This window comes from Apteryx mantelli, chromosome 6 (assembly GCF_036417845.1).
Source record: "Apteryx mantelli isolate bAptMan1 chromosome 6, bAptMan1.hap1, whole genome shotgun sequence".
Lineage (NCBI taxonomy): Eukaryota > Metazoa > Chordata > Aves > Apterygiformes > Apterygidae > Apteryx > Apteryx mantelli.
Genome location: NC_089983.1, coordinates 43,753,865 through 43,778,271, shown reverse-complemented (window position 1 = coordinate 43,778,271; position 24,407 = coordinate 43,753,865). Strand labels below are relative to the sequence as shown.

Here is a 24,407-nt window from a genome sequence, read left to right as displayed (position 1 = left end):
TAAAGAAGTCTCTAGCTGCTTTGATCACAAAGAAAACCTTTGAAATGTGAAATGAGTTTAAACCAATGCATCAATGTGTGCTCAAGTCTTTAGACACCTGTAATAACAGTAGTTGGATGTGTGAACTGTCCTATTCACTTCAGCAGAGTGCAAATTCTAAGGCCAAGTTAAATAGGGGACACACGGTCCAGTGATTAGATCATTATTTTGGCATTTGTGATACTCAGGTTTAGTTTTCTGCTGATCCACAGAGTTATGGGAATTTGGGCAAGTCACTTGGCAGCAGTGTCCATACAGTGTCCATTTCCCCTGGGGCCTGGAGTCCGGGCTGTGCCGGAGCGGAACGGCTCTGCCTCCTGCTCGCCGTTATTCTCGTTTCCATCCACTGTTAGATTTGCACAGGATCACAGGATTTGGCCCCGAGACTGCAAATCAGTTAACAAAACATGCAAATTACCATATCGCACTTTGAACAGCCCATGCTCTCAGAGTTCATTAACTCCAGAAATGATGATAGGATGCAACATTGCCTTTATAAAGAAAATATACAGTAAATTAAAGGTCAGTACAACAACAGATGTGAAGAGTGAAAGGAAGAAAGATTCATCTTGCAACCAGAGCACTTCAGCTTGGACTCTGACACAGCATTTCTGTATGGCATTTTAAAAGAGAAATTTAATGATGTTTAAACTTTTTTTTTTCTGATGAAGCAGATGAAACAATAAGTTAATGGAGTAACAACTGTTAAAGATTAGCAGTGAAAGGACTGGCTCTCCTTAAAAACAGAGTAACATGATAGGGAGGGGTGTTTGTGTGTGTGTGTGTGTGTGTGTGTGTAAAATTGATGTAGCTGTATGTATTGTTTCCCACTTAATTGCATGCGGATTTGGATCAGCAACCCTACAGACACAAACACAGAAGAATTCACTATGTTTTCTTTATCCACAATTATGACAGGCTCACCGCACCAACGATGCTTTGTCAGATTACTCACTGAAATAGCTCTGGCTGTAATTTTTTTTTTTTCATAAAAATCCCTGCCATATTACAGTACAGCAAATCCATAATTTTACTGATACAGACAGTTCCACTGACTTTCAAGAGGACTCTGAGGAGGAAGAAAAGTCTTCACCTAGGCATGCCTTTGAGTAACTTGGCCCTACATCACATCTATTCTGGCCAAATGAAAATGATCGGCCATATCTATTTTTATGGAGCATCTATAATTTAAAAATGAATAAAAAGCTACCATTAAAAACCATTGCAGCGATCAAAGCTGGAGCGGAATTAAAACTGTACAAAAATCAAATCTTTCTTTCCATTCCTCAATCCATCGATGCAAGCAAGAAGGGAATTCTTCCCTTCAAACTGGCCTTTCATAGAAAGTGAGGCCATCTCATCTTCTGCCAAGCTTCAGGTAATGTACAAGGATAAGGTCATATCTTTTAAGATGTACCATTAGCTTCCTTACTGCTGGAGAAAATTAAAAAGGAAAATTGCCTGTCACACCCAGAAAGCTAAGCTGATGATGAAGGCTGAAGTCTGCTCAGATTTTCATTCCTGGGCTTAGACTTTAAGGTTAGCTTATTTATTTGTTTTCATGCGCCTTCAGTGCTGTTTAAAATACAAAACCTACCAAGTATTTGCTTTCTTGCAAAGATGATAAATTGGGCTAGATTTTCAATGTGCTGTATACATACAACCCCTCCTTTTGGGTGATCTGGAAGGGTCTTGGGTAATTTTATCTTTTCGATGGCATGTAATCTTCAGTGCTGGAATGAGGCATTTTCTCTCTGTTTTCCCTTCACCATCTAACTGGTGGCTGAGTTGATGACACCAGAATTGATGTGCCTAGGAAGAGAAACTTGCTATTTTTTATTGCTTATATGTTATCTTTTAGCTTTACTATTATTTTTTCTGTACACACTGTTTGGAGAGCAGTAGACCTATCACACTGCATCTCTTTCCAAGTGTCAGCTTGCTCATTCAAGCAATGACCTTACTTTACTTCCACAAGCCTAAAGATGTGTTTGTTAAAAGAGGCAATTGGACACACTCAGATAGCCTGCCGGGCATTGTAACTTTGTGCATATGAAAGATACTACAGAAACTGATGGATTTTAAAGTATCCTTTCGCTTGGATATCTTATAGCTGACTCTTTCACTGTAGCTTCTGTTTTACTGATATGTGTCAGGGCAAATTTCAAAGCCTTCAAAGTATAAAGAAAAAGGATACATTAAAGTAACCATGAAAGTCTATTTTAAACCAACAGAAGCAAACAGCCTTGTTGCTTCATCTCCATAAGAAATGCATCCACTTATGCCTTGGGACAACAGACCTTGAAGGTCACTTCTGCTGGAGAGGCACAGAAGCTATGGCTCTGCTAAGAAGAAGAAAAGAAGAAGATGATGTTATAACACCCTCAGACTGCCTTCCAGTTTCATCCTGTGAGCCATATAAAGCTATTAATCCAATGGAGAGATGTTTTGCCTCCCAGATGAAGCCACCTTACTTGGTATCACAGCCTGCACGGTGCACAATCCAGAGCTGCTGTTGAAACCAGGCAGGCATACCACAGCAGGAGTCTGTGAGGGCATCATGTTATCTCATGAGGCAGCCAGGAGCTCGTCAGTCCTGAACACCAAAGACTTATCTTGAATTGTCCTGGAAAAACACAGGAGAAAAAGAGTCACCTTCATAACTTCAAAAGCAAGGCAAGATTTGCAAGTGGTTTTTTTGCAACTGGTGGTCTTGGAAAAATTAGACAAGCTTTAGGCAGATGAGCCATACTCACATGATAGCAAAATACCACATAAGTTCAAAACCAAAAACTCTCTTCCTCCCTGCCCTCCCATCCCTCTCAATTCCTAACCCTGATATGTTAGGGCCAGCCTATAGGCAAAATTTCCCCTGGACATATAGACCTCTTCCAAAGCCCTCACACTTCCTCTGTCCCATCTTGCTGAAGTCTGTAGGTCTGCCCTTCCTTCCACAGATTTTCCCTCTGGTTGCAAGAAATGGATTAACCCTTTCTTCCCCGTCTGTGGGGAGGAAGAACACCCAGCACATTACAATATTTAAAACGGTGATTACAATGCCCTGTCTAATACCTAGAAGGGGCCAGAAGTCATCAGACTGTGTGGTCCAAAGTGGCACATACAGTACAAAAGAACTGCTTAGAGAAAAAGAGAATTGCTTCCTTCTTAAGGGTGCACCGCTCACCGCTGTCTACACCCACGACGTTTCCTTTGTGCTCCGTGGAATCCCTCACCGCTCCAGTCTCAGCAGTTTTGCCATCTGTCTTCGAGAGGCTGTGGCTCCTCACTGGAGCACGTCCAGCAACTGAGCCCCCTCCCTCCAAGACACCACTGATCATAGTCATTGCAAAAAGGGACTGCATTCAAAACCCGGGTCTATCTCACAACAGCAATGACTATTCACTGGCTTATAAGACAGTCTTTGTTAGTAATATTTGCGTTAATGTATAAAGGGAAAGGAGTCAGCGAATGAGAAACTCATGAGAACTGAGCAAGAATGGAAGAATCAAGTGGCAAGTTTCAGTGTTACCACGTCAAGTTTCATTACCTTACACGTACAAAGGTTGCTGGTGGTTAAATCATCTTCCAGGAAAGGACTATGGCAATAAACCCCATCCTGTGGCCAGTCTGTCGAGTCTGCAGACACTCTGCAAGACATAATAAAGTAACTGCTTGATGCAAAACCACAACTTCCAAAAAGAAAAGTAGAAATGCAGGTATACACAGCAAATTGTACACTTGAATCCAACAGACATTGCAGGAAGCGAATGCTAATCAGATTTACATTTTTAGACCATTTTCTCTCCTCCTTCTACCATTCAATACAGTTCTGATTTTTCAAAAACAAAGGAGACTTTCTGTGACAAAAGACTCCTGCTTTCATTTTTCTTAAGATTATCATTTAATGTACACAGTGTTTAATTTACAGACCAAAACAATCAACAATATGGAAATAGTATTTATCAATAAATTCAGGTTTTATTCATAAGTACAGTATACTTGTATGCATAAAACATGATGTGAAGCATAGCTTTATGTATTTTTACCAGGCAAACTTAAACTTTGATTTACATCCGTTTCACTAAAACTTTATTGCTTCCTCGTCAGACAGTACAGATTCCTTTCTGTATCTTAGATGGTAAATATAGTTAATGTGCTGAGGCTGCAATGGATCAGCAGTGAAGCTGTTTAATAGTGACATAAATTATTTCAGTGACTTTTCCTGCAAGTGAGAGATGACTCCATGTGCTATAAACTAATACCAAAGGAATGATGCTCTTTCATCCTAGCAAAGTGCCTGAGCTATATTGTTTTTGTATCCTGTTGGGGATGCTACAAATGTAGCATGTATTACAACTATATGCACTTAGGCCATTTTTCTTTGCTGTTTTTAATGCTCTCCTGCACTGAAAATTGAGCTTCAGTGTCTGAATGAAGGCAAAGCCAATTACTTTCTTTGAAACCTTTCTTTAAAGTCTGCAAACCCCAAAAGATTTTTTAAAAATCTTTCCAGTAAATTAAAAATATATTTAAAAATAATTATGCCTGTTGAAATTCAGAAGTACGAGGCATGAACGAGCTGGGTGGCTGGAGAGACACATGCATGCACGTGGCATGCCCTGTTCCATCTCCATTAGCCCACCCTTGTCTCTAGAGACCATTTCATAGTTTCCAGAGCATTTTGCTCAACTTTCAGGTCAAGTGCACTTCTAGTAGGAAACCAGTTTCTACTTGTCTTCAAATTGGTCACTCATAAAAGAGCTTTCCTGTGTATTGTGGTTCCTTGATAGGAATCACAGGAACGCAGGGGAATGGAGCAGACATTTATTTCAGTGCCAGAAAAAATTTGCCATTAGACTGTCAGCTGATGCTGAAGTCCATCCTGTGAGTGGTTTTCACCTATTCAGTGCCGCTGTACTGTGCGTATTGTGTGGAAGAGGACATGTCCTTGACCCCACAGAAATTCGCCTTCTTCCCTCCCTCGTACAAGTCCTTACACACTTAACTGCAGTGTCCCCCTCTCTGCACCTCTCCCAGAGGTAACTTTGGCCGTCCCACAGAAGTTTCCTTTGCTCTTTGTTTTTATCCCTCCACCAGCGTGAGGGACCTCATACAGGACTTCTCGACCTCACTTCCCGCTTTTCCGCTCTTCCCCAAGCATTCTTTCCTCTTTATTTCTCCCTCCTCTCCATCTCCTCGCATGAACCTAAACTGGCTTCCTTCTTTACGTTGTCCTTTATCTGTTTCTCTTTGGACCAATGCTAACCTCTTTTTCCCTGTACCCCAAATGCAAATACATGGTCTACGACTGCTTTCTCAGCTTCCTTCCCCAGCACCATCCTTCTCCACCAGCTCCATCAGTCTCTGCTCCGCTCACACTGAGATAGTCCCCAGTTCCTCTTACAACTGGCATTACTGTCTCTCGCTGCTGCCCTCCCACATTTCTATAGCACCTTCTCCCGAGTGCGGCAGCGCTCCTTCCCCAGGGTCCTCCACGATCCCCAGCAACGCCTCTGCCTCTGCTTTGTCCTAATGCAGCCCCGGTCACATCAGCTCCTTGGTCTCCCTCTCGCTCACAGCGCTCAAGGTTTATCCACTTAAGACAAATTTTTTCATCATAAAAAGATAAAACAATACATTTCCTAAGCGTACGAGAAAAAGTTATTTGCTTAATCATCTTATGTTCAAAATTCTTCTCGGGGCTCTATTCTTGTTTTCACACAGAATGCAAAATAGGAACAAACTAAGCGTTTTCGTTGTGATATGTAAAAGGAGCATACAGCCTCCCTCTTCTGTCCTGCACCGTGTGCAACGTCCCTCTTCCCTGCACCCGTACCATCCGCCAGTGTCACCCACTCTGCTGGTAACAGGAATGGCCCCGTCCCACTCTCTCACTGTTACTTGGTGTGTATGCAGAAAACTCAGCGCTTCCCAGGTCTCAAAGCTCTTTCCATCACTCCAGCGGACAATGCAAGGACTATTTCAGTTCTACTTTTAAAATTTAGGCTAAAAGTAAGGATGGCCTGCACCTATCTTCCATCTGACCTCTTCTGAACTTTTTTTTTTTTTGAGAGAAGGGGATTGGAGCCGTCCCTTGCGACTAACTTCTCATTTAATATAAAGCTAATAAAAGCACCAAGGTAACAGTTAATTTCCCATAGTTCTTCCCCCTTTCCAATTCCAGAAATAGGCAAGCACTGAATAAAAAGCACAAAATTGTCCTAGCAATATTACAACTGAAGTATAATCAAAAGGAACCTAAATTATATAAAATTTAATTATAGTGATAAAGGCATTGAACTTTGGGTTATTTCTTTCTACATTTTCTCCCAAAGGTCTTAAATTATGTTTCACAGTCTAAACTGGCTTGCACGGGGGAGAAATTCTGGGAATTATCAATCTTTTCTGTAGTGGCTAAAGATTTCCTTAAGACACAAGAGATAGTACTTAATCTGAAAGATCTCCATCACTTTCAACATTATTTTAGATAAATCTATGATGAAAACTCAAGTTATCTCCACAGAAATCTCCAGTATGGTCTCAGTCTAGCTCTCCATGGTCTATTTAGAGCAGGCATATTTATTAAGGGAATGTTCAAAATGTACCGTAATATAAACTGTATCAGAAGGTTCATGCTTTATTTGTAGTTCTAAGAGAAATAACACATTAATTTCCGTTATTGATAGGGTTTCCACTTCCCTCAGCAAAAAATCAGAAGCTTTTCACCACATGCCCTTTAAGTCCTCCTAGACTTTGGACCACCACCTGGTGCATGTCTCGCATTACAAGGCTGAAAACAGCCAGTCTCTTTCCCGGCCTACTGTCCCAGGCGCTTCCAGAAGATTAAATTCCCAGCGAGCTCCTGAGCGCCTCTACGGCAGGCAATCTGCGCCCCATTGCCCAAGTCTGTAGAACTGTAAGGACTCTAAGGCAGTGCTGGCAATTTTCAGCAATTCTACAAGCGTTTTAATTAGATGGCCTATGTGCTGTAACATTCACCCTTTTCCACTTGAATGTATCATCCATTCAGTTTACTAATTATCATTACACTTTATCGTCCTTCTCTTCCCCCTTTTCCCGGCACACGAACCATCGTTCTGATGGTTCCCATCTTCCAGAAGCTCCAGCACATGAAACATGCCCCGGAAAACACCTCTTGATGCACAGACACACTGTGATTACAAAGATTATTGCTATGATTTTCTTTTCACGGGAACCAATTAAATCAAGCTATTTCCGCAGAAATCAATGGAATCTCATCTGTTTGGATTTCTTACAGCCGAGAATGAAATTGTCAGTATGTTTCTAGCATTTTTAGGATGACAGCCCTCAGTTTAGGTGGCTGATATGAATGAATGCAGTGCTGTGTGCCTGCACTCGGAAACAACAGCTCTAGGAAGTCTCGATCACTCCATCCTCTCCTCCCTTTAAAGTTCTCTTATTACCACACATGCTTCAAATCCTATTGCTTCCCATGTAAAAGCAATGTCAAGGTATAGAAGGCAGCTGGAAACTCCACTTTAAACATTAACACTAGTGAATATTTTTCTGATGCTTATTTCACCCAAAATGGCCCAGAAACACACACTGTTATTTACAGTGACTTACTACCTCCATTATTAGATATGATAACTGCACAGAAGAGACTGACATAATCCAAAATCCACAGAAAATGACAACAGAAGTGTCTATGATGCCAGGCCAGCTTTTGCCTTACTAGAAGAGCCTTTTTTGTATCCTGGAAGCCTTTGCTTTTTTATGTATGTTACGGCAGGGTTGTATGCCCAGGGTAAATAAAACTAACTTTGGGAGAAAAATAAGGAATTTCTTAGCAATAAAGTTTTGTTCTAAAAATGCCAGGTTATGAAGAGGAGACTGAAGGTGTCACCTAAATTACTGACATAATCCAAATGTTTTTGGAAGTCGAAACTCCCCAAAAGTCTGGTTGTAAACACTTTGTCCCCTATTATTATTTCTTCTCTTTCTGCTTGAGGACTCCTTCAGAGAATCACCATTCATAAAAGCATCGGAGAAGGACAAGAACAGACACTTGGGGGGGTTTTCATACACAGACAGTTTTAGGTACGGTTAAAGCTGAGAGATCAGCCAGTCAGAGGTCTGTAGTTCATCTTGCCTTTCATTTTCTCCTGTTTTTTCTGATTATCAACAAAATCAATAAAGTTATGCCCAGTGTCTGGGACTTGTTTTCCAGCTCTGTATGCATGAAAAATGATTGATTTCAATTGTACTACAGAAAAAACAGACTGCCATCATTTTTACCACCAAGGTACTATATTTGAACTTCACTGAACTTATCAGCCTATAATTAAATGCTTGCTGTGTCTTTCAGACTTTAAAACTAGTAGATCTCATTTCAGTGATGTCTCAATTTTATTCACAGAATGGTAAAAGAACACAGTATTTCCCACTTTTTCAGCTCCCAGTTTGTTTATCAGTTTTGAAAAGCCATTTGACTAATTCAGTTGATTTAGCTGAAAATTAAATGAAAACGTATTCTCTGTACCACTGTCAAAAGCTCCGGTCCCACATAGTTAGCCAGTGGCTTCCAGCTGCTCTGTGATCTGGCTCCCTTCACCACTTCACTTGTGAACTATTTTACTTCTTAAATTTAATTTTATTTCAATATCTATAAATAGTTAAAGGAATTAATAGAAATTGTCACAGTTTCAAATACAATATCAAATGGCTTTATTATTAAAAAGGAAAAATAAACTGAAAGTATAAAAAAAATCCTATTTCAGCTTTAGAAATGTGATTTTTCTATCAATTTTAGCCAGTCTCATATCACTACATTTCCATCTGTATAGACAGACACATATCGAACAATCTTACTCGATACTTAGAGTCTAGAAAGATTGGTACGAGTTAAGGGGACTTGCTGTTGCTGGACAACAGGCTGAAAAATGCCACAGAAATGTTGAACACTGTTTCATTTCTATCCGAGTCCCAGACCACTGCGGATAAAAAACTTCCAAAGAGTGAATTATTGTAGTTCTTGGAAGTAAAGTAACAAAACAGCCTGCTTTTCGGCTACCACATTTTCAGTGCAATCATTTTTCCCTTTGTTCACGTCTGCACCACTTTGGAAGAAAGCACTTCACCTACAGGCAGCTCCGAGTGGTCCTACCTTTCTGTTGGATCACACATCCATTCAGAAGCCATCTGGCCTCGTAATACTTCAGCAGTACATCTCTTTTTAGGTTGTGCATGTTCAGCTTCCAATGGCATCACTAATTTTTTTTTTAATGGCACATCTTTCTCTAGTCATTTCTGCACCTTTAGATTTGAATATGCATTTTTACATTGCCTAAAAAATTCCAAAATAGCACATCTGTACTAGAAATAGAGAAGTCATTCCCTTCTGCATTGCAGTCCCGTCAGTCATTCATACCTGTGCAAAATAAGTGCAGCATAAACAAAATGCCAGGTCTGATCTGACAACTGTGCAATGCATAAATAAGGTGCAAAGCAGTGAATGACCGGCTACAGAAACTTTACAGTGGGTTACTGGGTAGGTACAGTAGTTTGAAAATTGTAGGTGCCAATAACTATGTAAATAGGAATACAGGACTGTATTTCCTACACATGTACGGTATTTCTTGTATATGTCACAGTCTCCTTAATACGGTATCTCTCTGAACATATGAAATTGATGGGTTTTGCACCATCTGTACCCAGAAGATGTATAGGATAGCAGAAGCCACAGTGAGTGATATAAAAATAAAAGTATTGAAAAAAGAAACCATTTCTTGCAATCCAATAAAAGCTGGTTTCTAGCAGAGATGGTAAAGGAATTTTTCAAAATACTTACTCTTGCAAATAATCTTCTTGGAGCGAGTGACTAAGTTAACCCCCTAAGCTAACATCTACGCACACTTCAGAGCAATCTCTACAACAGCACTGGCATCAGTAACACTCTCTAGCTTTGTCTACAGCTGCACTCCAGCTACTCGCACGGCCTATGTCCAAGGAAAGCCATTCTTTTATTGGTTTCATTTCACTTTCATACTCTATTTCTGGAGTAAAATATATACTTCCTAGGGGAAGCAGCATGTTCCAGTGGGATCAGTACCAGTGCAGCAGCAAGAAGATGCAGATTCAGGTTTTAAATCTGTGGCTGACTTGCTGTACAGTCTTGTTACCTAACTTCAGTTCACCACTATATAAAAGGGCAGGACATAATGAGCATGTGTATTAGTAGAATGCTTCGAGATCTAAACAAGTATTGAGCATTACTATAAAATTTAAGATCTGGTATGAAGGCACCCAGGAAACATAATACAGTTTTACTGAACATCCAGCTGTTTTCTTGAACTGTGTTGCTTCTGCCCCGTCAAGGCACACGAAGCACTGGCTATTCCTAAGGAAGCCTGGGTTTGAGTGCTGTTGCTCACGGTCATATCGTGCCTGCTCAGGTGGGCTTTTCTAATTTCTTAACCAACCAGCACGCCCTGGCTGGAGCTCCTCACTAACGCAAGAAGCCTGTGTCCCGCGTTGAACAGCGAGAAAAGATAAAATGGATACTAACAGCGGGTTAAGATGAAACGAAAAAACAGAGAAGTACCAAGGAGTTCCCTTCCCCAGTACTAAACTGTCCTTCAGCTCTGATGACTTCTTACTACACCAAGTAACGTGGGGGCTGTTCAGAGCCATCCCGCTGGCTAGCCATGGGCTACTGCCGTCGGCCAGAACGGACCTGCCTTCTCTGCTTCACACGGATGGCCTCTTCCCCCTCTCCTTGACACTTCCACTGAGTACGTCAGGTATAAAGATAAGGTTGAGCTCTGGGGGACATAAAATGCTACTGAAAGGACTACAGAGAGAAGAAACAGAAATATCCAACAACAGAAATATCCGTGCACCATAGCAGCCAGCAATTGCACCTGTACAAACAAGAAAGAAGCAGAGACAGTAACGGGGTGCAAAAAGGAAGTGCAGGTGGAAACGTCTGTATTAAAGGGAACATAAAGCTTTCCTGAATGCAGCTTTCTCTAGAATGTGAGTGCTGAACAAATTCCTGCATCTGAGAGAAATAAAGCGACAGGTGAATGGGAATATTACTGGGTCCAAAAGAGAAAACATGAGTGAATATTGTCTGTTTTAGGTAATCACTTCTGCACATATGCACAGACCATAGTTTTAAATACTGAACACTGTTTTCAGTAAGAGCCACTGTACGTCTAAGGAAAAACAGTTTGTTAGAGTCACCTGTGTTATGGATTTGTTCTGTTCTGAAAATAGCATACTAAATTCTACCCAGACCTGCATCTTAATAGAGTTTACTGAGCACATGCATATATAAGAAGTTTTCATCCATCATCTTTCTGACACGCAAGCTACAGTCACTTTTAATCTCTGCATAATAAATGGGATTAAGTATTCATTGAATCTGGTCTTATCATGCCAGTTTACAAGAGCCTAGTGCACAAATTCTCCTGAACCACAATCTGTTTTCTCCATTCCTCTTGCATGAAGTATTAGATTTAGTTATCTTTCTCTCTTCCACTGAGTCAACTACTTGACAGTCTACACTACGGAGGTGTTCCCTGATGAGGCCCACAGACTACCATTAGTTTTTCTTTTTTTCACCTATAATTTAGTGGTCCAAGTTCCCAAAAAAAAAAAAAAATTGCAAATATAGGGAATGAGACATATCTGGCATAATGTCTTCATCTGCACATCTGCCTTTGCAACTGTAAAGACAGAAGTAGTATTTTGAAAGCGATTAGAGTCTCACTGTAAGCAAATATGAGTCCCAAAGCTCAGACCATGAAAGACTTTCCTAATGCACAGAAGTGCTGGACACTGGTCTGTTGCTATATATTATTACAAGAAATAGTCTGATTTTTTTAAAGGCCTTGGGCAAAGTTCTTCATTCTTATCTCCTTTTTTTTCAATAAGGAAGGGTGATGATTCTAACTTAACTCAGTAAAACAAGTTGAGATCAATAGATGAAAAGGTTGATACATGCACTTAGAAACATTGCTGAGTACTTTGCAGCAGATAGCAGTGCCTCTGAAAGCATGCCAAATGCCCCATTTCTTATTCCACAATTTAGAGTGAGCCAGTGACTGCTGTAGGATCATGATGAAACTTTTAAATGTCACATCCGCTAAACAGTATCAGTCAGTCATTGAGACAGTGTTATATTAATTCAGCTCACATCAATGAATAAATTATACAACTCTTTTCCCCTAATTTGTTTCAATAGGATATGTACACCTCATAGCTACAGTCAATCACTGTGTTCCTTATTTAAGGAGTGTGAAAAATAAAGTCTTTAGTTGGTAAAAAAAAGCATATATTTTACACACTGAGCAGCACAGAGTATTATCTCTCTATACATCAGCTCCTTGGGATTTCAGGCCTGTAAAAATCCATAACAATGATGCCAGACTGAGTCTTGACCTATCTGCACCACAGGAACTTCTCCTACAACTCTATACAAGGTCAAGAAATGATAAGCTGTTAATTATAAGACAGACAAGTGATGCAAGACTATTTTGTTATTTTCTAACTTTTTCTTAGATTTTTTTTACCTTGTTATAAATCTGTTAACCTAGCTGAAAGGCCTCTCTTCTTATACAGTACTTGCAGTCAGATTTGGACAGGAAACACTGTATGGTGAAGTTCATAGCATTTTCTGCAGTATCACAGGAACTGTAAATATCAAAAATCAGTCCAAATAAAAGTCAAATAGCTTGATGTGTTTAGTCACAGATCAGAACCTTTGTCTGATCTATGGAAGCAGCCACAAAAATCTGTTTTAGAGAAAAGGACAAGGCGTTGTTTAACTTTCTAGACTTATCCGCAGCACAGTAAATGCTCACCTCCGTGGCAGAGGTGGGCATGTTCCTACCACTATGCTCATCGAAGATTACCTGCAGTGGAAGACAAATAAACGGACAGAATTTCTGTTCAAATTGTTCTGAATTAATTCATCTTTATTGTACCCCCGCTCTGCCTCTCTCTGGCCACCATTGCTCATTCTTAGGCAGCATTGGCCAGCTACAAGTCTTTCATCAGGAGAGCTCATCTTTGCTCCTGCCGCTACAGCCTGCCTGCAGATAGCCTGTTTTCTTGCCTTGCCACTGAAGAATAAAGAAACATCCTACAGATAAATCAAATCCCCAAAGTGTTGGCTCTCCTTATGGAAAGGCTGCACTTTAAATGCCTGCTGACTCTTTAAAGAAATGCAATTCCCTTTTAAAGGGGAAAAATACAGAGGCATCTCAATGCTTTAAGCAACTTTTCCAAAGACTTAAATGTTGAATCAGAAAATGATGAAACACATCAGGAAAGCTCTAGTCAGCTGAAACAGTACATACTGCCTTCGGAACAACCTTCAAGAAGTGGGGGAAAAAGTGTTTGTTTTGTCTGAAACCACAACAAATTGTCTTCTAAGTTCATTTGGTGAAAATAACAAGCCTCCCCTGGTTTCTTGTGAGACCTTCCGTGGGTAAAATCCACATGCCAGTGCATTCAAAGCTACTGAGCAACAGAGCAGGAACAGGAAAGATCTCTCCTGGTGTCTTCCAGAAGTCACATTTGGGCTTTGATTTGGGGCAGGTGCATTTACCTGCCAGGAATAATTGCCTCTTCAGTACGCAAGATGAGCAGCAAGGAAAGCCTTAGAAGTTCAGACAAAAAAACCTGCCTGACCGTGAGTGACAAAGGTGGCTCACCCTCAGCTGGACTGCAAAGCTTTCATCTTCCTACAGGGAGGGCCCCGAATGGAAGACAGAGTCAAAATCTGTTCTCAGCCACTGTAAGGCTTGAGTCAGTCCTTTGACTTTTCAGTGTGAAAGCAAGATCTGGAGCAGCGACCTTCAGCTTCCCTCTTGAGCCACACACCATGCCCCCTGCTTGAACATGCCTCTCCGGAGCGCTATTAGCATTGCAGGACGCAGAGCGCCCAGAGGCTGCTTCAGGTTTCACTCCCTTCCCTGCTCTGCCTCTGTTCCACAATTGTAGTTTTAAAGGAAAGATTCCCAGGATGGTTTTCGTTAAAGGCGTAAATGTCTTTATACTGCTCTTATATTTGTCTCTTCTTGTATTTTTAAGCGATTGCATGAAGGGTTAAAACGCAGAGACCTCACTAATAATTGGAGCTAGATGAGTACATTTCTGTGCTTGTTCCCAAGTAGTAATTTTTATCTGACTGACAGGGTCCTTCTCTCTCCGAGTAGAAGGGTCACAGAAGCCATCAGTCAATTACCCTTTACCAGTCCGATGACTGCCTTTTCACCTCGCTGACTGAAAGGACTTAACAGTGTCATTCACACTTCCGCGACTGTAAAGCTCTTCGTGATATTTATGGATAAGAGATATTCTGCAGATAAAAGATGGGATCCTGGCGAGGCACTGCTTTCTTTTGGCACACTTACGCTGCTCTGTCTTAGCACAGGGAGAATCACAAGGTTGCCAGATGTCCATTTATTCTTATTTCTTCCTCACCATCTTTTACTTCGCTCTTCTGCAGCGGCCTCATAGACTTGAATAATGGTGAGAAGGAAAAAACACTTAGCACTAAATGCAGGCCTGGCTCCATTCTGCTTATTGGAATTACACCAGGGATGAATTTAGGCATAAACACTTTTCATTAATTGTACAGTAAGTAGAGATGCTAAGCAACACTGTTCCAGAGATATTCAATTTACAAGCCACAGCTCATCACAGTAGCACTGTACGTAGTTACATTACATCTATAAAGAGTGGAACTACAAACAAAATAGTTGGATGCATGAAGCCAAAGCCCTTAAAAAGGGGGGCATAGTGGTAAGAGCTGAGTTATGACTCATGGGTATCGAATTATAGTCTTTATTCTGAAACTGGTTCTGTGCACTCCATTAAGTTACTCAAGGTTATATCTTCAAAGCAAACTCTTGATCAGGTCAGCTAATGAAATCCCAGTCAGGCTTCCTGTATAGCGCATGGAGAGAATTACCTAATTACAGACTGAGCGTTTGATGGTGGAATCGAGGGTTGTATTTAGCTGTGGCTGCAAGCATACCGCCAGCAGAGCCAAATTATTCACAGAAGCTTGACAATTCTCCTAAGTGTCATGAAGGTAAAATGTCCATGACTTGTTCATTTGGGAAGGTAACTCTTGCTTTGCATAATCACTTTCCTCTTTGCTGCACGAACATTATTCTGGCATCACTGGAAAGTGGTCTGAGATGTAGCCAATATTTTAAATTGCTCTATACATATGTTTGCAATGATGTGTAATGGCTATCTCACTTACATAAAGGTCAAAAGTGCTGCAAGTAAAGGGACTACTGGGCTCTCTGTTTCTATTTCCTTGGAAAAGGAAGATTCTTCCCAGGCAGAATCAAGGCTGAGTACTTAATTGCTCGATGTGGAATTAACAAGTTCTTCAGTAAGAATGGACCAAGTTAATCACAGCTGCAAGTGCCCTGCCACCAGCAGAATTACCCTGACACTGATTTTAACTCATTGTGTTCACAGATTTGGATGCTTGCATAAAAACATGGGTAACCACTTGATATCTAAGTCTTACAGAACAGTTATTATATTCAAACATTCAATTCAGATGGTCTGTAAGAGGGATAAGGAAAAAAAATAGCCAGTGATGAAGGAGAGAATATTCCAGAGTGTAAAGGAAACAGGGGGAACATTTATATGCACTCATAAAGACATCCTTTGGCCAAATTTTGCCCCGATGCTCTGTTTGACTTTATATCAGTCAACTTGAATTGTGGGGTTTTGGCAATTTATATGCATGAAAACAGACTAGTAAAATTAAAACTAATTCATTGTTCACTCTCCCTAGTCTAAACTTTGAAAAACAATCTAACTTAAAGATTTCACCATGACTCACTTCTCATCTGGGGCTTTTTATTAATCTATAAACATGCCTACTAGCATATCCATTAGCAAAAATTTAAAAATAAATAAATAGAGGCATACAAGACTGATAAGATCTCAGTTCACACAACTCACTTCTACAGCTGATAAGACAATGTAGAGTCCTGATGCTGAGTGCATCTTGTTGCTCAAAACTGAGAAGACTATTTTACGTTTTTTTAATCTTCAAGTGGCTTTGATGTGTGTTATTTAAAACACATAGTGGATTGCAGAAGACAGCAAACACTGATCACATGTAGACTAGGGTCTGAAAGGACTTGAAGTGGCACCAAATATCGTATCTGTTCAGCTGATATATAAAATGATTTTTTCAAAAGAAAATGTTCAGAGATATGACAGACCTCTCGGATTCTGTTCCCCCATTAAACAAGGATAGCATATGCCATATCAGGCCTGAACATAGAGGAGGTACTAAGTTAAAGACTCAAGCTTTCCTGAACAATTAAAAAGTAGGCAGAAAAAGAGTATTAAACAGAGTTTGATCTTGTGGAGAAGCTAGGAAATCTGACCGTGACTAATTCTCACTCTGAAGTCAGCACAGGCTGTAGAGAAAGTGAACAGACTGTAGAAGTTTTCACTAGAGATTTTTAACATCTTTGAGCCTACTCTGAAACCAGATAAATGTGTCACATGACAGTCAGGAATTGAGAAGAGAAGGGTCTTGCCAGTTTAAGGGCAGAGAGCAAACTTATCATGAAGGTATTAACTACAAACTGGTAAGATTTGCTACCCTGAATGCTACGAGCCTTCACTGCAGGTACCTTCCCAATGATGTTTCACAGGCCGCATTTTCAAAGCTTTTATTTTTACTGTTCATCATAATCCAGTTCCTGTTGTCCTCTCCATAAAGGAGTGTATGTGCATAAAGATGCATCTTCGTCCTGTCAATACTGGGGTCACTCCCAAACCATGCTAGAGACTCTCCCAACAGCGAGTCACACTGCTCCTTGGAACAGTGGCACATAGATAGAAAAAAAGTGGGGAAAGACTAAAGCAGATGATATGCTCAGAGCTAGGTATACAAAGTGATAAGCTCTCTGGCATTGACCCAGGAAAGTACTTGTGTCCAGCTTAACTCTAAGCTGGCAAGCAGTGCTGTCAATGTCAATAGGTAATCAATCCTCAGGATATGGAAGAGTCATGTAGCCCATAGCCAGACTGATGAATGCTTTATTGGTCACATTACTATTGACCATATTGCACTTCCATCCTCTACTATCAGTTTTCTCCTCAGCACCATGACAAGAGTAGAATGAAAGAGAATGGAGAGTTCTTATGGCTCCAGCCAAGGAGGAGAGTGAGAATATTGCTAATCAAAGCCACAAAGCCACTTCTAATTCCTGCCCAGTATTAGTCAACCTGCGGACAGTCACTTCAGTGAAATGTGACTTCTTCCATGTCAATGAGAAGCTCAGTCCTTAAACAGGAGAAGGAGATTAGCTGGTAAGTCTGCAGAGTTTACACACATTGCAGGTGACCTATTCCTCATCACAGGCATGCAAATGCCAGACACCAAAGAACACTTCTAACTCAATTCCCAGGATAATTAATTTTCACCAGAAAGTGTTTTAACCTTTTAATCCATCTAAAGTAATAGATAGTAATGGCCTTCATTTTTGCAACATCAGAACAGTTACTCATCTTTTAACATATGAAGGTTTGTCACCGGTTTTTGTGAGGTGAGAAAGGAATCTGCCCTATAGCACAGAGTGGAAGCACCAGGCAAATGACGATTAAATAAACTTTTCAATTTGAGATATGAAACTGGGCCTGAAAAGGCCACCTTTCCTCTCTTGTAGGGCTGGATACCTTTCTCTTCTCTCCCTAGAGGATGATTTCACATGTCCAAAGGGTACAGTCCCACTGCTTGTACTAGTGGTCCTGCCAGCAAAGCCCCCCATCATGGGTGGAAGAGCAGCATTTCTCCTAGCCCTGCAGGCAGCATTACAGCTTCATTCTGCTCAGCTGTCATACTGATTCCTTCACTATGTGGGGAGTGAAATGTCCTGGTTCTTCCCAAAAGATGCACTTTTTTTCCATACAAATAAATTTTGGAAGTTTAAAACTGCTATTTCCCACAAAACACTTCCGATCTTTTCACCACCTGTGCAGGAAAGATCCTGAATACACAGTGACCTCTCACTCCAGTCCCAGGAAGTTTATAAAGCCAGAAAGGACCATTAACTCCACAAACAGATCACCCAGTTCACACAGCACTAAATGTCCACAGCCGTCAGGCTGCTTCCTCAGAGCTCAAAATGGGCTGGATCCATTTTGAACTCCAGATCTAAACAGCCTGAATTTTGTTCGGCTTGATGAGCTAAGGTCTGGAATTCAAAACAGGATTCAAATCAGAGTTTAACAGTCTGATTGATAGCTGATATAATGAACTAAACCCTGGGCAGTTCTGGAGAGCATGGATGTTGCAGGCCATCCTCAGTCCTCTTTGTCAGAAGTAGGTAAAACAGTATCCACAATGCAAAGTGGCTCTTGGCACTAATCTCTCCTCTCAGTCTTTTACTTTCAAGAGCAGAAAAATTCACTACAGTGATTCAAAATTAGAAAAAGTTAAAAGGGATCAAATGAAAAATCCACCCAGTATCACACCTCTAATTTCTTCAGTGAATCACAATGCATGAGGTGATTTCTGTTGTCTTCAAAGTTTGACGGTAGAGATTGGATTTATGCAAATTAAAAGGTTAAAATAATTAGAGATAGGTCAAAGGTATAAATCAAACAACCAAAGCTGACATGTCTAAAATTCCGAATGCTAATCAAGGTGTTTAAAGCCAAAACATGCATTGGTGCTTATTTATATAGAGTAAAATTTAAGGAAGGATCTGCTCAACTCCCTACTTGTTGAAACAGTTTTTTGTCTGTAGGTTTTACAGGTCTCACAAGGGAAGACAAAGTCTTGCTCTCTGCAGAACAATTAAAATCTATGGAGTTGCGGGTGAATAACTTTTAGAAAAATTTAGCACCCTTCTCCATCTCTAATTTAAACATAGTAATTAGGAATGATTTGTGAACCAAATGCTGCAGCAAGAGGGAAGATGAAAAAAATCCTTGAAAAACTAAAAGTATATGGAAAGCACTTATGCATATGTTGTGTTGCTCGCATCTTGTCATGCTGTTGTATCTGAAATGCTATGATGTTCACAGTCTGCAATGCATACAGCAACAGCAGGAGTCAAATTCTGCTCTTTCATACTAGCGTAAGTCTAGGCAGACTGTGCTGAAAAGCACTCAGGTAGTAGATTACCACGACTCTGCAAAACAATAGATTTTAGCCATAATCCAGCAAGACAGCCTCAAAATGTTAGAAATGAGGGTGAAAAAAATTCCCAGTTTAACGAGGTGAATAAAAAATTACATCCTCAGTCTTTAAAAATGACAAAAGATGTTTGCTTTCTATGGGAAAAGCCACTGTTTTCTGGAAAAAGCAAAAATAAATATTTTGTCTTCAAAACTAAATACTTTCATCCAACGTGCCCTTTCTTCACAGCGCCCTACCCAGGAGGCCAGGCTCTTTAGAACAGCTATATCACTCCAGTGTCAAAATCAGGGATTCCAACACAAAACTGCACATCCAAACATCTTAGTTTACAGAGGACAGTAAAGCACTGAATAGCTAAAGTACAAATTGCAGGAAATATCACAGCACAGACTAATTTTTCAGGTTTGGACTCAGACATTTCATAAAAGAAAAGCGCTATTTTGTGGACAGCTGTAGTGAGAAGTCATTTCAGTGGAGTAAGCTTGGTGTTAAAGAATGGAAGTTCAGGTCTGACTTTCATTTTGCCCTGTTGTGAATCCATAAGCTATTAACTTGCTTACATCTGCATGTCTAGTTTTTTCATAGTTATTCGGTCAGCATCCTATGAATAACTGGAGATAGAGTGAATTTGACATGAATTTCAGCTATGGATTTGTATTATTTGAAAGTGTATGCATAATGTTCAATATGAAATTAGGAATACCCCTCTTGGTAAATTTAAGTCTGTCAGGTAAAGATTCATATAATGTTAGGTATTATATGGCAGAAAACAGATCCCTGTATGTTTAATGGCTAAATAAATTACCAAATTTATTTTTGTTAGCTAATACAAATAAATAAATAGATAAATGCATCTTTTAGTAATCTGAAGTTTTTGTCCCAGCACGTTCAAAGGGAAAAGGGAAGGGAAAATAGAGCTTGAGTTTACTTTATGACTTCTTTTTCTGTGCCTGTGCTATGCTTGAAATATCAGTGACAGATAATGGCCTACATTTCATAGGTAAGAAATACTGTGGTCTTCAAAAGACTGAAAGAAGTGGCACTCATTAGATTCGCTCTCTTACTTCCCACAGTATGGGAGAATAATTTTACTCAGACCTGATCCATTTTGTTTCTTTATTCCCAATTCCTTTTTTTTCCTCATTCATCTCCATCCTCTCTTTCTACTTAAAAAGTCATTTAGTTGTCTTCAAAGTTCATTAATTACAATACATTACAATAACATATTACACATTTACTACTCCCTATATGAAATTATTTTAAGACACAAGCCTAACAATTTTCAAGTAAGCTCCAGTTTCCACTATCACATTACTCTCCCTATGAATAAAGTCCATTTAACGCAATGTGCACAGGTTATGATTTAGAGAAATTACAAAAGATTTTGGCAAATACTCCACATCAGTGGGAGAGTGTTCATGCTAGAGTAATGTGAAGGTGATCTGTATTTATTGCAAATATTCTTTCCTTTCATTTTCCTGACAGACTAAGATTTCTGTTAGAATCAAACTGGACAGCAGTTCACAACGAATTATTTACTTGATTAATGTAATTTCTTTTTGTCTGAATTATTTGTGGACAGTTTATAATTTTTCATTAATATTTTTTAATTATTTGATAAATAATTTTGTGGTCTGCAGACTGTGCGTGAGCAAAGCTTTGTAAATATCAGCATTCTGTTTGGAATCAACAATCCTAAGCACGTTTGGTCATTTGGGGGCACTATGTAATAATCAGAACCCCGATTTCAAGGCAGGGAAGGTCCACTTAAAAAGAAAATATTTCAAGAATATACAAATTGACTTGGTTCAGAGATTCTTAATCAAAGTTCAGTATAAGATAATTAAATTCAATTATGTCCTGGAAAAAAAATATACATTATTGATGAGGTAGGGACACATACGTTTATAAGAACTATTTTTCCTTTTTCCAGCTAAAGGAAGACAACTGAGAAGAAATATAAGAGACTTCAGGGATGTCATTCCTAAAAAAATTAAAGGTTCTTTACTACAGCAACATTCTTAGCAGTACTAAAATATAAGTTCTGTCTGTGTTTCCATTCTTTACTCTATCTTCAAAAATTTTATGTATAGCACTCACAAAAATGTACTGCAGTTTAAAATTTAGCATGAAAATGAAAGCAAAGAGAGGGGAAAGTTGCTCACAGAAATATGAGCAGAATATTTAGGTACTAAAAGACAGTTATTCAGAAAATATTTGCAGATGTTTAGCGACAGCTTGCAGGCACTTAGCACATCCCCCTCTTGGAAAGAAAGGCCATTTTCGTTTTCTTGTTTCCTTTGATCAACAGTGTCTCCCTGTTCTCTGAAGCCTGTCTTGTTAAACACATGACTCAAAAGGCATGAGTCAGACCCCTCCAAAATAGGCTTGCTTTTATTTAAAAAAGCGGAGATTTGAGTCCTTGAAGATTCTCAAAATTTGACTGGGCAAAGTCCTGAGCAACCCTTGATCTGAAGGCAGCCCTGCTTTGAGCAGGAGGCTGAACTGGACGCCCTCCAAAGGTCCCTTCCAAGCTACAGTTTTCTGAGATTCTGTGAATCTACAATTTCCACAGGAAGGAGTTTGATTTGGAAAGAGCTGAAGTTTTTATTCTAAAATTAATCTGTTTTTTTGGTGTTTTTTTTTAACCAAAGTATTATCTCTTTCCTGGGAGAACTTTGTTGCCATTCTTCTTCTTCAAAAGTGCAATTTTGGAGGCAAGGTTTCTGGTGCTCCCATAATATAAAGACTTGTTTTGTACTTAAATAGGCTTTAGACTACAAGTATACACAAGAACTAAAGCTTTGAGTAGTTTGATAGAAAGAATTAGTAACTGTTATTTCCTGAACAGAGACATTTGATTTTGCACAGTTGTAGAATACTTTGCTTTTCTAAGGCACCTAAACCCCAAGATTCTAAAAGTCTTTGCTGACATTTATTTTTCTCTTTAAATACTCCTGTGGAAGGGTCAGAAGAGAGGTTAAGAAAGACTCAAAACACACCAGTGAAAGAGTCCATGACATTTCCAATCTCCTCTTCGTCTGCTCTAGCCATAGAATTCTTCCCACACTCAAGTTCAGCACCTGCACTAGTATGATAAACCTTTGGAGCTATTGTAGTCTTTCAAGTTAATGATATGCATTTTAGACAATCCTTTTAACTAAACCACCAACGCTATCAAGGAGCAGTTAGTCTACAGATTCAACAATCCAGCAGCTTTGGAAGGTCCCTAAATGTATGTTTACATGATAAATGCTAATAGACTCATCACACACCCATCCCGTGCACAGAGCAACAGTGCATGAGCCAGTCCTACGGCTCACTGCAGCTCAGCTGTGTTCAGCTGTACTAGCTGCAGATGAGTCATTTTTGCTGTTATACCAACCTTGATGCTAGTTCTGTGCCAATAAATCAGGTCACTCCTAATGTTGTTCCGCATTAGCACTGGTTCCGAGCCAACTCTGTTTCCCAGGCAGACTGGATCAGATCACTCTTAATGTCACTCCACATTATCACTGGTTGTCCACAGCTTTGCTAGAGAACTGTCAAGGCATAGATAAAATCCAGGCAAACATGCTAATAGGTAAGATAAGGTGAAACAGTGGCATAGAAACTGTTTTTGTCCCAAAAGGAGAGTCTCCCATTTCACTTGACTATTCAGTCAATCTCTTAGCAGATTCTCATTGAGATGTGAGACTGAGTTCCTCAACTACACAATGTATATTCAGCTGAGGGTAAAGGCTAGATCCTTTACTCAGCTGCTTCCTAAAAATTTTTCTGTGCTTGTAGAAGTCTTATAGCCTAGAGGCAATATGATGGATGAGAGTTTGTTCTCACTTTGCTTTCAATAAGGTCTTTAACTGGAAAAGCTGCTATAATAGTCTCAAGCCTCAAAGTGTTTCCATGCCAGTAGGAAATTCATTTTAAAACACCCAAACAAACCTGGAATGACCGAATTACAGAATTCCAGCTCAAGCTTCCCCATTTTCTTCCTTTCTTAACTTCCTACTCTGTATTTGCCTCAGACATTTCACACATTGAGGACCTCGGACATCTGAACTCTGCAGTTCTCTCTTGTGCAGGGGTTCACTTTTTTAATACACTTATCGCCTCTTTCTTATCTAGTTGAAAGGCATGTCAGCACTGTCCACTGTAATGTCATCTGAGAGATCTCTGAGCTACTCAAAGCAAGCTAATACCTCTATAAAACAGTGATGTGTCTTGTAGAGATTCTGCAGGCAACACAGCCATGTCAGCATGGCTATATAGTTGTCTGCCAGAGCTAATTTGTTCAAGGCCCACATAAAAGTCTCTTTCAGACACTACTAAGATATGCCCATGAAGCGTATTACATACAATAATTTAAAAATGGTAATAGAGGGCAAAAATTAATATTTTTCATCCATATCAATGGGAATCTGAAGCAGAATGCATTTACTGCACATGAATTTCTCAAGGTAAAGACTAAAGCCAAATGTCCTGTATTCTGGAATACCAAACATTTCCTGTCTTCTCTGGTCAAAAATGGTGACTATGGAAATAAAACAAAAAATAAGGATTCTCCCCTGATATCAGGCAGCAAAGGAGTGACTGTCAAGTCACAACAAAGGCTAACAAGGAAAAAGAAATTCTGCAAACATGCACAAGGACCCTGTTTTCTTTTCAGAATGGTGCCCAGTCTAATAAAAGCATCCCTACACACCAGCTTACAATGCCATCAGACTAGCTACATCTAGCCTAATGATTCAAAGACTAATTAGAACATTTACTTTATGGCCCATTTGCTGCAGTAACAATGAAACATATCTAGATACAACTCCTCCTGCATGGACCAGGAAGAATATACTCTTAACAGAATTTTAAATTAAAGGAAAAATGAAACTTCCATTACACCTTCTCATAAGCAAGAGATCAGTGTACATTCATTCCTGTAAATGCTCAGTACTCTAGCCCGGAACCAGCAAAATATTAAGCACATTCTAAAGATTAAGTGCAAGCAGTCTCAGCATTTGCAGTATTTACAATCTTCACATTTTTAAAGTTAAGCACTTACTTAAATCATTTCAGAACAGAGCCTTGTACCACTCTCTGTGACTCAAGCAGTTTGAACGGCATCCATTAGTATGTGTATTCAGAGAAGAAAGAAAAAAAGAAGCTAATGGCACTGCAATTTATTCTT

At 39.7% G+C, this 24,407-nt stretch overlaps 2 long non-coding RNA genes across 2 annotated transcripts in view; both read right to left on the bottom strand.

The window, feature by feature from the left end:
- Window positions 1-514: 514 nt before the first annotated feature.
- On the bottom strand, window positions 515-2,661 carry LOC136992322 (uncharacterized). The gene is made up of 2 exons (XR_010884509.1): window positions 2,514-2,661; window positions 515-1,851 (listed from the first exon to the last, which is right to left on the bottom strand). It is a non-coding gene; the product is annotated as an uncharacterized lncRNA (long non-coding RNA).
- Window positions 2,662-3,600: 939 nt separating this feature from the next.
- Window positions 3,601-24,407, bottom strand: part of LOC136992320 (uncharacterized) — a 52,862-nt gene continuing 32,055 nt past the window's right edge. The window contains exon 3 of the long non-coding RNA XR_010884505.1: window positions 3,601-3,686. This is a non-coding gene — a long non-coding RNA (uncharacterized lncRNA). The remainder of the gene's footprint in view (window positions 3,687-24,407) is intronic.